Here is a 10000-nt window from a genome sequence, read left to right as displayed (position 1 = left end):
ATTAAATATTCTTATAGATTTGAGTCCACGCCATATCGTTTACAGCCATTCTCGACAAAAACGAATTTGGAGCGAGTGTGGAGCGCAGTATTATGTCGCGTGGTCAATCTATACCACGTTCAGCGCGAGGCTAGCTTACACGTTGCACTCACAATAGATGTGCTGATGTAACACAATAGGTGAAATCATCGATACCCACTAATTAGGGAAGAATTCCACGCGCACAAGCAGCTGGTGGACTGTTAGGAGAAGTGCAACGCTAAAACCTGGAATCGCATCGAGTTGCATCGAGTGAGATCCGAGAAAAACTACTCGTACTGGTTAGTATGCTTAAGCACGTAGTATTAGACTAATAGTCATCAGTGATCCGATTCAAGAGACTTTCTGAGAGATTTTTTCGGCTTTAACTTTTCTTTAACATCTCCTACTCATTTCCTTTTCTATCTCTGCATGCGTATGTGCGCGTGCTCGTATGTGCGTGCACGGCAGGCGGGCGGCCGCACCCCCGTTTTACGAAAGCCAGAAGGCTCATGCGAAATGCGAAATGCAAATGCGAGATGCGAAATGCGAGATGCGAAATGCGAGATGCGAAATGCGAATGCGAATCGATTTATGTACAGCGAATCAGCACTTAGCTTTCATCATGTTTACCATGTGACCGATGAAATACCGTTTGACATTCAATGCTTGGGTCCGGTACTCACGCGATACACGCCACGTACACCGCAGTACACGCACGTAGACGCGGGTACACGCAGGTACACGCACGTACACGCACGTATAAGCGGGTACACGCAGATACACGCACGTACACGCGGGTACACCGCAGGTACACGGCACGTACGTGCGTGTATCGCCGTGTACGTGCGTGTATCCGCGTGTACGTGCGTGTACGTGCGTGTACCCCGCGTGTACGTGCGTGTTACCGCGTGTACGTGCGTGTATCCGCGTGTACAGTGCGGTACGTGCGTGTACCTGGTGGACGTGTGTGTACCGCGTGTACGTGCGTGTATCTCCGTGTTCTCGCCGTGTACGTGCGTGTATCTGCGTGTACGTACGTGTACCCGCGTGTACGTGCGTGTACCCTCTCTGTGCGTGCCTGCGCTGAGCAGCCATTGTTTACAAAATTGCCTAGCTTAGCGCGTTTTCGTGCGATGACCCACCAGGTCATGAATAATATATAAGACTGGTGTCAACGCAGAAACTGCCGTATGCCGCCAAATGACGTAGTTTGTTTACACTTGAACGCCCCTTATTTGCTCAAGGACCCAAGCATTGAATGTCAACGTATTTCTTTGGCCACATTGTAAACATGATGAAAGCTAACGTGCTGATTCGCTGTACGTAAAGTCGCAGTTTACATTTCGCATCTCGCATTTCGCATTTCGCATCTCGCATTTCGCATTTCGCATTTCGCATCTCGCATTTCGCATTTCGCATGAGCCTTCTGGTGCTTTCGTAGGTTGTTTGTTCGTTCTTGTGCATGTTCGCGCGCGCCGTATGCGCTGTGCGAATACGTGCACGAGTGAATGAATGTGCATACGTGTGCTATGCGTATTTTTGTATACGTGTACGTGCGTGCCGTTCGATCATACGCGCCAGCGTGTGCGTGCATGCCACCAGCGGAATGTTGCTAAATATATAGATGTAAATATAGAATGCGGAAATCAGACGATCGTTACTAGAGAAGGTCGTTGCAAATTATTCAGCCCGGACTGCAAACTAGGCGAAACAGGTGTAATCGCTCGTTAATTACTCGCACTCACCGCTGGCTCAGAGCTAAAAAATTCCCGCTGCTAGAAGCATCAGCGCGTACGCAGTATTATAATATACCTGCCCGCTAGCTGCGCTGCACGCCTGGTTTACGGGCTATATGTAACGCCAGGATGATCGGCATCGTACGTGATTATGACATCCCTTGCAGACTCCTCACGACTTCGCGCCGGCTTGGCAAACATATCGGCATCCACATTTAGTTCATCGCTTTACGGCATAGTTAGTGAATTAGCCGCGCTAATCATGGAGAGGGAGTGACGGGCAAACGCCGGCAGTTAGAGACCGCCTGCTATGCTCGCATATCGTATTCATCTTGGTCCGAATCTTTTTCGCGTTTCAGAAAATTAGCATTTAATTTGCTTTAACAGCATATATCCTTTGGCCACAGTTGTTGGCGCAATAGAGAAAAATCCGCGCAATCTACGCGGAGTTTAACAGGTTGCCAAAGAACGTTTTTAGAAAATGACGTCCGCCTGCACGCATCGGCGACTCGATTCGAGGCGAAAAATCGTTAAAAAAACAACAATAAAATGGTAAGAAATTTTGTAATCATGATTGAATTAATCGTCCACTAGTTCTTTGCAGCAGGTTTCGTGATTCGGCCAGAAGAGTCAATCATAAATAGGTTGTCTCGAATTTTTTTAAAGTTACGCTGCAAATTTTTGTAATAAGAAGTTGCTTATATACCGTGCTCTGGCAGTGCATGGGTTTGAATGCATCACGGCAAATGTTAATGCTATTATTTTTGGAGACGCAGATGACCGAACCTAGTGTAAAAAATCGGTGATTATTTACATGAGTATATACACACACAGTAAGAGATTTAATGGAATGTATCTAATAACTATGAGCTTATAGTTGCTTGAGCTCAAAAGCGAGACTCGTTAAGGTTTATGGTGAATCTCTCCGTAATCATCCCCGCTGCTTAGTTTAATCATTCCAGACATGGCAATATATCTTTTAAGCCATACACTGTACATCGTCCGAACTCTTACGCGATTTCTTATGCGCACAGTATTCAAAAACGCGATGCGGATGTCTTATTTGTAATTACATTGATTCAGAAAGTGGGAACTTTCACAGCTGAGGGAGAAACTGTTCTTCGGCAATCGCCCCATAGCAATAATTATATACTTATAACTACTTGTAAACCTTATAAGGATGTAGTTGAGCATGTACATTGAAGTTGCGTACTGTTCACACTGACAATGTTTATATCACATAGATACTAATATACTTATAACTACTTTTAAGCCTTATAAAGACTGCTAGCTTGAGCATTACTAGTTGGAGACTTCTAACAGTGGCGTAGACAGGTCCTCAGTTGTGGGTGGGGAATGATTTCTGTTACTTCCATGACAATGTATATGAAGAGTGTGGCGAAGTAGCGCACACCGCGAGCCGCGCTTTGGCGCAGGCCTGGAAAGGCAAGCCCGCTAATGGGTGGGCGTCCAGGGCGCCGCCGCCTAGGCGCCCCTCTGGCAGGCGGCAGGGGCAGAGCCCTTGCCCAGGGTTACAGGGGGCGAAGCCCGCCGGAAGCTCTTGGATTTTAGGCAAATTTAGAACCTTTCAAGATGCGTTTTTTGAGTGAATTTGAAAAATATTGATATTGTACTGGCAATTTGCGTGATTATAGGGTAATTTTTTTCTTGTGGATGTCCCGGTTTAATAACACGCCAACCCACCCCCCACACACACACAACAGTTGGCGGAATCCCCCAGAAAAAAATTCTTTAAGGCTGGCGCAAGTCATGCCGACGGCTCAAGGGCACGAAGCCGCCCAGGGGTGCGGGGCTGGTGGGGCCGCCCGCGCCCGTTATCCTCTCATGCCAGGCCCCCCGCCGCGGCGCCGCGCCGGCCGCGTCCCGCCGCCTGGGGGTGCCACCCTCCATTGGTGAAAAGTTGCAATCTAAAATACTCCAATTTGACATCTCTATCAATAGAATATCAGGATTTTTTCCTCCTTCAGGGTGGTCCCCTCCTGTTTAAGGGGGGGGGGTTTCAGGATTTTGCTGGAAGTAACACTTTCGACTACAATTTTCCTTGCCACTATGAGGCAGCACTATTAAACAATCTTTCATCACAATAACATTACTGGTGAGTTGAGTATTTTTACCTTTGGGCGACACCAAAGACTAAAAATACTTACTACCAAATCAGATGCTTATGACATGTCCTCACTGGGCGTTACCAGTGCAGACTTACTAGGGCTAAAATACTTTGCCCTGAAATTCTAGGAAGAGAGGGCGACCGCCCGTGCACGACCCCCGTGACAACTAACAGCACTGCGAATCATCTCCCCTGAAATTTTTGATAAAACGCTATATTTTACTGAGGAAACTGCCAAAAAAATATGAGAAAACAACCAGATTTAAACAAAAAGGCATATTTTCACCCCTTATCACAGAAATCAGGAATATTACTTCGGTCGGGTCTCAGCACCCCATCCCCCCCCCAAAAGTGAGATAACATTTTCCCATTCAATTCCCGCTGAAGATTCAACATCCAACTCTCAATAGTCTATTCTATTTTGAATAAAGCAAGGATTTAACTTCGCTGAGCAGTGATAAGACTTTTGGCGGGATTTTTTTGAAAAAAAAAATCGTATATGGCGGAACCCGTCCAAAATTAACGTCTGAGTTTCAGCTAAAAATAATGTCATTCTTGGGAACGCAGTTACAGCCATTTTACAGTAGATGTATGTCACGTTCCATTCTGTATAATACATTAGGAGAGTATGAATAGCCGAATGACGGATTTGTAGAATAAATATCCAGTAATTTTTATTGTCTGCTAAAAATATTAAATTTTCCCCATTTTCTGTCCTGAAAGTAGGCGGGATGAAAGCCACCCCACCTCAATAAGTGTGCGGGGATATACCCCCATCCCCCCGCTATCTACGCCCTTGGCAGATAAACTCAAATTGACTTTTGATATGCATACAAATATTCATAAATCATAATCTTTGTTTAGTTGTACTCTACAGGCGCGCCGCGAACAATTTTAAAGTGGGGGCTGCCTCAATTTGTTTACGCTCGACAGTACGTGGCCAAATGCAGGTTTTCGGGGAGGGGTGGTAAGAAACAGGGGGGGTATGCGGCGCTCTCCCCCAAAAATTTTGAATCCCCCATTTTCCTCCTGAAGTAGCGGGGCATGCATTGTACACGCCATCCCCCCCACGTCAATAAGCGGGGCGCGGATGCATCCCCCATCCCCCCGCTATCTACGCCCCTGCTTCTGAAACGGATATTCAGTTGCTTAGAAATATATACTTTTTATACATTTATATACATAAACAGGCTTCTCTAGTGAACCGCCATTCAATCGATTTACTTATTTCATTAAAGTTTTAATTAAGTTTTATTTTTGAGATTAAAGACGCACTAAAAATTATGGGTTGTGACGTGTAATTAACTTAATTGAGCTACAAAATTTTTGAATTTTTCGTGAAATCTGTTCATAACCGGGCTGCTCCTGCATTTGGGTAGCGCAACTCTTTAATATTGTAATCATGGGCAGATATATGCGCCGTATCTGGAACGCCCAATATTAAGACATTAAAAACCACACGCTGCAGGTGTTGGCACGGCTTATAATTATTTTAATGGCGATACAGCTTAGAAACTTTTTTTCACTAAAGTCATTACAAATAGCACGTACTCAGTTGTTTTGAGTATGGCAGACGTTGTTAAACTTACAATGGATTTTCGGTGGCGCGTGGCGCATTTTTTCGTTCCATGAAATATATGCTTCACTATTATGCGCATCGAAAGAGCTTTTACGTCTTGGATTTTTTTTATATTCGCGTGGAATTCCAACGGTGGAAACATTGCTTCAGTTTGTGAATCGAATTTAAAAATAAATAAAGAAATAACAGTCATCGCGTGGAAATACAGTGCACGTACTTTGAGCTGCCATGTGGTTGGATGTGATAGCGTTGGCTCTCACCTGGGCCAATAGCGGAGTGCTAGAGTTAGAACATTCTGGTTCTTTACACCAATGACCGTAGCTTTCCACGTATGCCGCCAGATCGTTTAATATTAAGGAGACGCCTGAAGCGTAACTGACTTTCATATCGATGTGCACGCAGACGTATCAGTCAAGTTAACGCGATACGAGGTATAGGTTTTATACCGTGTATATGTTAGGCTATAGCGTTATACCCTAGTACGGTTATCCCGTCTATCAAAACCTGTGGTTTTTTTTTTACTAAGACGACATAGAATAATTCCTTCCTCTTTGAATTACTCGCCAGCCTGTGATATATTTATATATAGATATATATAAAAAATATCACATGCCGCGAGGAATAGCTGGAGTGTTCTCGGTAAGCGGCCCTATATATGTTAATGCGTCGTCAGCCGTCAACTCTCCCCGCGTTACATCCTCATCCCATTATCACGCAGGCCTTCCCGTTTCGCATTTATTTGCGCCCTGAGAGTGCGCGCCATGGTTGCCGCTTGCCCGCCTATATAAGCACTCGCGCGGGTTCGACAGTCGGGCGCCTGCTCCTAGCTGTCACCTTTCAGCGACCGCGACGAATCCTGACCTAGTCTTCTCCGACAGTCCTCGCGCCGCTTCAGCCGGTACGCGTAAGGCAGCAGATTTTCCTATCTCGCGCGCACGCTCTCTCTCTATCTCTCTTCATATTCTCTTTCCTCTTCTCTACTCTCCCCTGCCTCTACATTTCTTTCATTATACTATCTATCTCTATATCTCATCTACCCTTCTATTATATAATACTGATTATGTGTTATATAAATGCAGCGATATAACTCTCTCTCTCTTTCCCTCTCTCTCTTTCTCTCTCTCTCTCTCTCTCTCTCTCTTTCTCTCTCTTACGCTCTCTCTCTCTATATATATCTCCCTTCCTCTCGCTCTCTACGTTGTTTTTCGTATATATTGACATCGTCCGTCGCAGACATCGATTTGACGACGCGCGTCGAGAAAACGCGGTCGGCAGAAGCATCCGCGACTACGCGGATGCCTGCGTGATTTTGCCTCTCGGTGACGGCTATAAAAGATGAAATGATGAATCGCGATGCGGACTAAACTGTCACGACGGGGTTTCTCCCGAATTCCACGCAGCCGATTCTCACCGGGTATCACGTGGTCGGGCGCGACGCGATTTCATTGGTCGGCACGCCGGTCGGATCAACAGTAATCTTTTCTGCGAACGCGTCAGCAGTCGTGCGGATAACAGGGGATATGATTTTAAAATGAGCTTGCAGGGTTCACTTGAAATCTCCATATAGGTGAATCAGCGTAGCGGAAAACTCTCGACTAGAAACAATGAAGCTTGCTAACGATGTACGAGGCGGTATAGCTTCACGTCGCCAGGGCAAAGGTCGAGCGTCGCATGGTTTGCGAGATCTCTGCTGCCCGCAAACCTGAGTCGTACTCGATTCCTTATTCCCGCTCGCGCAGTAGCGATTTAAACTAGTGAACGCCTGCAATGCGGTTGGTCTCACGCCCACGAGCATTGTCCGCAGTTAGTGGCTGAAGGTAATTTATACTCAACACATTAGTTTAGCATGTTAAAGTGAGACAATAGACATAATACGCAAACGGGTGTACGTATCCTACGGCGCGCTGTTAGCTGTGGGTTCTAACATTAAAGTTGATAAACCTTGCAGCTAAATGCATATATATACCTACTGTGAGCTTGCATATGTTGCAAAGATTCACTACAACTCATTTGTATTGCTACTTTCATAACATTTCTTCTCAAAATCTAAACGAAATTACTTCTCTTATGAACGTAGCACCACAGTGATGTTTACACATCCGGGACAGAGCGGAGCGATCGGCTCGATTCATTAACAGTTCTTTTCTTTGATAAAACAAGTTATAATTCATTATTCGATGTTTATTCAGTACAAAATTGTGAAATTTGTTTAAATCATATCGTTATCTATATTACTTATGCAATCAGGAAACAAATATAGTGTTTTCGTTCCAGGAACTATTTGCGCTAGCGTGGGGCTACTGCTAGCTGTGTAACAAAACCGCGTCCGACAAAATTTTCAAAATGGTCAAATTCGGAGCACATTTCTGGCTCAATAAGAACATTTCGTGATGTTTGCACACTGCAAGTATGCTCACAGTAGGTCTATATATGCTTTTTGTTGCCAGCTTTATCCATTCCCACATAGATAAGAAATGTAGACGACCGACTAATTAGGCATTCATTTATTGCATTGGAATTGCATCATTCAAATAGTAACTCTATTCGCATACGCTACAGCGCCACAGATCAAAGTTAGTTCCGAGTAACAAAGTGTAGCTGTGACAGGTTAAATTTCTACTACTGCTCTAAAACTACATATGTGAAAAGATATATATCGTATAAGATAGTGTGTTCTACGAAAGCTGGAAAAAGTATACGCAAACCAAAGCGTTGTATACCATTGATATTAGCGCGCGAGAGGTAAACCAACTCGCACGAGTTTACAACAATGTTGATGCACACGGTTGAAAAGAATGGCTTAATTTAATCGGGAAAATTGTTGTCGCGTCTTTCAACAATTAATCACGCACGGTCACTCCGGCGATGATCTGAATCAGATTTGCATCAATCTTCCACGATGGCAGACGAACGCAAAGCCCTTGTCTTCACAGGCGGAACCGCCGCACGCCGTCACAAGTCGCTGATTTGCATACGCCATCATTGATTCAACTCTACTGTTCACGAGACGAAAATTTTCAATGGCAAAGACACTTTACGACGACTCCACAGGTTGGTGGCAATCGCCAATGCGACGCCACATTATGTATGCGAACCCATCAAGATTCATTGTCTCCGTAATACACGTGTGCTAATATGCGACATCTTTGCAACGTGATTCGTAATGTCGTAATGCCGTAATTCCTTAATACCCTACTAAATCCGTAAATTCGTAAGACTCTCCGTCTCTATTCCACAGCCGATCTTCAGCTTAGATACATAGATGCCCGACAAAACGTTTCTCACGTATCAAATCGTGATATAGATTTTCATATTCGACATAATTAATATTGAATCTAAGTTGTATCCGAAAATCGCGTGTAGATACGTGTCGTAATTGTTGGTCGTTTCGTCGGTTACTACATACCGTTAGATTCCTGTGACATATTCCTACATACCGTCGACATACGCATACAAAACCTATATGTGTCGGTTACGTGCACGCGTATTCCTATCTATCTCTGTATTTTACTATTTAATGGACAAGAAGATATTGTATGTTGAATAGTCACATAGATGCACACAAACTGTAGATCTTAGTCGGCATAGACACTCAAGAGCAGGTTATACTTGAAGGTTGTAAAATCTGGAATGAGATTGGGCAAAGAATAATATCGGGGAATGCATCCACGGCGGAGACGAGGTTTCTTATCATTTTTTTTACTCGAGAGGTTAGATCGTAATATAAACAGATAAACAGACACATAGCGACATAAACACCCACACGCAGATGTAAGTGGTCATCTCTTGACGCAAACGGATATGGATATTAATAGCCATATCAAGAGCTTATAAATACCTTAGCGTATACCTTAAATACCTTAGGTATTTATTAGCTCTTGGCAATATATGTATAGACATGAGCAACGTTCAACATGGTCGCTGCATGTTCAGCGCACATTCCCCTACTACATGGTATACGAGCGCCATCAGATACAGATGAACATACGTCGCGAATATACATGCATATCAGTGTAAGTAGTTATTCGCGATCGGTCGCGGCCATTTACCATCGTTAAAGCGATGCAGCTACTGGTGGAATTTCCGATCGCAATACCCGGATGCGAGAGCTCATTAGCATGAAGAATCAGATAATGACACGCGCACACGCATGCCGTTTCTCATGGTCACGTGGCATGTCGGCACGGCGAGCGCTGATCGTAGCAGACGCGTGGGCAATGATGTAGCAGCCGAGGTTGACTGTCACGGGTGTTCGGCAGGACAGCTGGCGCGCGTTGGCCCCGATGTAGGGTAAACAACGTGCGAGTAAACACCATTAATATCTGCGTAAACACCAGATTCGCGAACATCGCTTTGACAAGATCATTAGTCTAGTAGTGCTCTAAGTGAATGGATCGAAACTACGTAAACAGGTGCGAAATTAGGGAACTGTTACTGTGAATGAGAGGATACATCTATCCATCTATATATCTATATCTATTTATCTATCTATCTATCTATCCATCTATCTATCTATCTATCTATCTATCTATCTAT

Source organism: Priapulus caudatus, unplaced genomic scaffold (genome assembly GCF_000485595.1).
Source record: "Priapulus caudatus unplaced genomic scaffold, Priapulus_caudatus-5.0.1 Scaffold44, whole genome shotgun sequence".
In the NCBI taxonomy this organism is placed as follows: Eukaryota; Metazoa; Priapulida; class Priapulimorpha; order Priapulimorphida; family Priapulidae; genus Priapulus; species Priapulus caudatus.
This window is presented reverse-complemented; position numbering follows the sequence as displayed.